This window comes from Zingiber officinale, chromosome 1A (assembly GCF_018446385.1).
Source record: "Zingiber officinale cultivar Zhangliang chromosome 1A, Zo_v1.1, whole genome shotgun sequence".
Taxonomy (NCBI): domain Eukaryota; kingdom Viridiplantae; phylum Streptophyta; class Magnoliopsida; order Zingiberales; family Zingiberaceae; genus Zingiber; species Zingiber officinale.
In genome coordinates, this window is record NC_055987.1 from 151,289,203 (window position 1) to 151,294,884 (window position 5,682).

Below are 5,682 nucleotides of genomic sequence, written 5' to 3' on the forward strand. Positions count from 1 at the left end.
GTCTTACCTTCTGGAGCTTCCATCAGCCTTGTCATTGTTGTCGGGTCTTCCTTTGCCAAGAGGTCGTGCCTCCGGGACTTCATCTATTTTCAAGTCACACTTGGACTTACGTTGCCAAGACTACATGCTTGGACTTACAGCGCCAAGATTCATCTTTGGACTTTCCTCCTTTGCCAAGATCACCCTTCGACTTTCCTTGTTGTACCTGTATCCTGCACACTCACAATGCATATCAAATACAACAATAAACCTAAGTTAAACATTTGCCCAAATATCAAAACCTAGGGTACCCAGATTGCTCCAACAATCTTGCTGTGTCTGTTGCTTGGTCGAGCGGAGTTATAGCTACTCGGCTGAAATTCTGCTGTCTACATGTTGTCCGTCGCCCGGCCAAGTAGGGTAGCCACTCGACCGGAAGTCCACTGTCCTCGTGATCTATTGTTGGGTCGAATGGGATAGCCGCTCGGTCGGAAGTCCACTGTCTGTATGCTCGGCTAATGTTGAGTCTGCTGCTCGGCTGATGTTGAGTCTACTACTTGGCCAAACGGAGGAGCCGCTCGGCTCGGCTTCTACATGCTCCTTAAGCGTTTGTTTGATTACTCCTGGTGTCGAAGACGGTGGGTCGGTGCTTAATCCCCGGTCAGAGTATGATTCTCTCGATTGGCCAACACCGACTCATTCGTTGATCATCTTAACTTTGATCTCCTTTAACCTCTATCATAATAGTGTGATGAGACTCCTCAACATCACCGTATCATTGATGATCGGATCTTGATTTGGAATTGTTTTTTTATTTTTATTTAATTGGAGTCTTTGCATTTCATATGTTTCATGCATTTGTAAACACTTAGATTTCACGCCACATGTAGATTTCTGATTGTTTCTCTGATATGAGGGTCGATTACTTCCGATGGCATCATAATTTCTTTATCATTGATTCACGTGTCATTCCTCTTTTTAAGTAATCCATGTATTTAATTTTTCAATTAATTTTAGACGTGAGTTCCATTCTAATTTTTCATTCAACATCAAAATAAATTAAAAAATACTTACAAAAATTTATCTAAACAGTTAGCAATCTGAGGATTACAGTACTACTAAAGAAAATTTTTTTAAATGCACTGCAACTTAGATTGACTCTTAGATGTCTAATTAACTATTTTTTAAAAAAAGATAGATACTATTTTAAACAACCTTTTAATGCCAACCTATATGGAGATAAGTAAAGTCTAATTATGTACTTAAAGAATCTATAGCAGCTACATCATTCATGGACGGATTTACACTTAGAAATAATAATTTTCTCTGAATCTGACCCAAATAGAAGAGAATACAGAGAAAATTTTTATACCTAATTATAATCAGGGTTTTGAGTATGAGTATTTTCAAATTTAGGTATGAAAGTAAATGTAGTAAAATTCTACTCATACCTTACTTGATACTTTATATATATATATATATATATATATATATATATATATATATATATATATATATATAAACCTAACTTATTTTTTATTGAGAAAGGAAAAACTTTAACACATTTTCCATCTAAACAAAAAACTTAGTTTACCTTTTACCCAATCATCAATACATCATCAATATATATCTTATCTCCTTTTAGGAATCCTCGCCAATACTTTTTTTAAAATAATTTAATAAATATTCATAAGTACAATAAATATATATATATATATATATTTAAAAAGAATGATATAAGTAGTAATAGAATGATGGATAGGATATAGATATCTAATCCTCTGATGAGTATAGAGGGATAAAATGAGAATGGAAGTTAAATATTCGATGGTGATCCTGTCCGAAAATGGTGAAGACAGCTGGCTGGGGATGTGGCTCAGCAGTTGACATTGTGAAGACTCCGCTCCACTTTGTAAAAATCAAGAACGTTAGTACTGGGCCAGGGAATGAGTCTCCGGCTTTGGCCCTCCGACACTCAAGTCAGTCACTGTAATAGTAGAAAGATGACAAAGAACTGTAGCAACAATAGTAGCTTAAGCACAAATAAAGCATACCTCCACCGGTGCATGGACTCCCCCTTTATATAGTGCTCCAGTAGCAAACGTGCATGGTTCTCAAGGCACATGCACGTTTTCCCAACTGTCCTATGAAAATACACGTTAGAAAATTGTCACTGACACCATTCCTTAACAAAGTATGCAAATCTCTGACATGACAGTAGAAGCTTTTGTCGTACGATTTGTCTGTTGACCATCCCCTACTGCCAGCGACATCAACTTCCAAAAGGATACAATGAGCTAAGTAAGGTGCCCCATTGTTTGGGCGAGTAGGGGAATCGCTAGCCCGAGATCCCCGCCGATCGTTCTCAGCTGTTCTTCTCCACGGTCGGTCAACTCGGTAAGTTGTTCCTCGCGCGATCGGACATACAGTCCGATCGGACTAGCCCTTATAGAGTCGTCATAGTTGTGAGCATCTAATGTCCTCTCTATAGTCGTCCCGATCGGATGAGTGATCTGCTCAGACGGGTCTCTAGGTCGAACGGACCCTTCAAGCCCACTCGACCCGTTGCCACATGCTCGGCCAACTTTAGTGACCTGGCAGTTTTCTGCCTTTGACCGCCTTAACTTTGACCTCTACTTCGGCTGTTGTTCCCGCCTTTGAATCATACTTGGTGGGCTTCCTTTACCGTCACATCACAAGTCTTCCCCTCAAGTCTAGTTGAAGGAGGCTGTAAATCCGACTGACTGGACGAGCAATGTCTTCGGTGACCTCCAAGGCCGATCGAACATTCTCGATTTCATAACAACCATTTGGCTATGTTGATCAGATAAGACTCGACTTAATAAGAGCCAACCTAACATAAATCAACCTAAGAGAAACTGATTTGACGGGCATCCGACCTATGAAAGAGCTCGAATGCATATACATAGTGAGTCCATCTCCTGACCTTAAATCATATATGATACGGTTGGCAAGGGAGGGGCCCAAGAGGAAAGGGTTAGAAAGCTCAAGGCCATATAGCGGTCAAAAGTCAAGAGGACGTGGCGGTCAATAGTCAGGGTGATTCAGCAGTCAATGGTCAGGCTAACTAGGCAGTCAGAGGCAAGCATGTGGGGTAGTCAGAGGCCAGGCAGACTTGTTGATCAAGGAGGCAAAGTAGTTGAAAGACAAGGGGAAACGACAGGCGGAACATCGGGTATAGATCGGGAGCGGCAGAGCTGGGTAGAGGCAGCCCGATTTACAGGCTTGCGATTTGAAGGCCCGGAAGCGCAAGTCACAAATCATAGATCGGAAGCGTCAGAGCTGTGCAAAGACATCCCGATCTACGGGCTTACGGGCGAGGGCCAGCAAGTACTCATGGGTCAGGAGCGGCAGAGCTGGGTAGAGGCAGCCCGATTTACAGGCCTGCGATTTGAAGGCCCGGAAGTGCAAGTCACGACTCACAGGTCGGAAGCAGCAGAGCTGGTCGGAGTCAGCCCGACTAGCAGATAACGCTTAGAGGCAGGATCTAGTCGAGGGTGTGAGGTAGATGCAGACCGCGATAAATAGGACGAGCTAAGCTGTGCAGGAGTCGGAGGATCACAACTGTCCGTCAAGGGTAATCATTGCATACCAGGGAGATGTGCAGAGGCGGAGGTTCCTAAGCGAGAGGATGCTCTCATAATCAATGGCAGCCTGACAGATGTCCCTCACTACGAGACAAAACCCCTGTGTAAAGGCGAAGATTCCTAAACAAGAAGATGCCTTCACGACCAATAGCAGCACGACAGGTGTCGGGGATATACGACAAAGCCCAGCGTCTAACGTTTTCTGACAGGATGGCAGGTTCTGGAAGCAAGGCGGGTGCATAAAAAGGAGGAGATTCCTCGTACGCGGGTACGCGCTCTCTGGTGATTTATCCACAACTTTTCGTTTTTAGTCTCTCTGTTTTTTCTGGGGAAAAAAGACCTGACTTGAGCGTCGGAGGGCCTGATTCGGGGACTTTTTCCATGGGTTCTGGTCTCTAACGTGAGGGAGGGGAGATCGTCTGAGTGTGTGCAGGGTCCTGCAGCAGCGTCAGCCGCTCGTGAGAGCCGAATCGCCCACGACTTTCCGTCAACAACCAGGCCACCGCGACCAGCCTCCGTTCGACTCAGCCTTCAGACAGGATCAAATTTGGCGCCGTCTGTGGGAAACACAACAGCCTGATCCGAAGCGTGAAGATGGAGGACTCCGGTCGAAGTTCCAGCAGGAGGATTAATGTCACCATGACCGCGGGGGAGTACGAGCTCTTCAAGGAGGTCAGGAAGCAAGCCGCCTCTGAAAAACAAGGAACAGTCTCACGACCTCGCCTGGTCCACTGGTGAACAACGCCTCCATTCACAGCTCAAAGAGGAAGCAGAGGAAGAAGATCCTATTCCTCCACGAGCCTGCCACCAGAACTTATCATTCCGAGCCACTGAGCATATAAGAAAGAGGAGCCGCCGGCGTCGGTGGCGGAAAGCTCTCTACATCCACCTCGGGATTCAAGAAAGGGAAAATCTATAATCCCTGCCAGAGATCTGCCTGAAGACCCGGATGACAAGGTACCCTTATCGGCTCAGATCCTGAGGGAAAGCCTGCCCAAGGGGTATCGAGCCCCGAACATTGGAGAATACGATGGGAGCAAGGACCCGGAAGAGCACCTGAGGAAGTTCAAGAATGCGGCTATCTTGTATCAATACAGCGATGCTGTCAAATGCCGAGTGTTTCTACACACCCTGTCCGGGTCGGCGCAGAAGTGGTTCGATGGATTGCCCCCAGAGTCCATCAATCGCTTCATGGATTTCAAAACGGCCTTCCTACGCCGTTTCGCCAGTAGTCGTAAGTATCAAAAAATCGACCACTGTCTTTTTGCTCTCAAGCAGGATCCGACCGAGCCCTTGTGAAGCTACATCAACCGGTTCAGTCAGGTGGCCAATGACGTCCCCTCCGCCACCTCAGAAATATTGATGAGCGCCTTCTCCCACGGATTGCGAGAAGGGGAATTCTTCAGGGACCTCATCAAAAACCCCGCCCGAAGCTTTGACGATATGGTGGAGAAAGCTTCTTGCTACATCAAGGTGGAAGAAGCGCAGGCCGCTAGGCGGAAGGCCGAAAGGACGGTGGCTCCAGGCAACCAACCTGAAAGGAGAGTACCGCAACTAGCTCAGCCCTTCCAGCGCGGTCAACCCAGGCCTGCCCCTCAGCCCGCTCAGGGAGTCAGACCAGCTCCGCGAGTTGCTGCTATACACGCACCCAGACCTGGACCAAGGGGAGCACCATATTGCACATATCATCGGTCCAGGACGCACGATCTTAGTAACTGCTTCCAATTCGCTCGTGATTCCAGGAGAGCTGCCGAGCAGGGTCTGCCCCCCCCGGAGTTAGCGCCCCAAATACAGAGGATGGAGGAGGAACGGGCCGCAGCGGGACGTGCTCGTCAGACCCGGCCCGACCTAGCCGGCCCATCTAACCAAGCTGGCCTCGGGGAAGACCGAAGAGATGCCGGAGAACTGGAGAACCGGGGCAACGCTGCTGTGCGAGAGATCGGTATGATTTCAGGAGGGCCCACTGACGGGGACTCAGGCCGAGCCCGTAAGTCACACGTTCGACGGTTGTATGTGGGAGCCGTGGGATGCAGCCACGAGCAGGCCTCCAGCCCTGTTATTAGCTTTGGGCCTCAAGACCTGGAAGGTCTGGAGT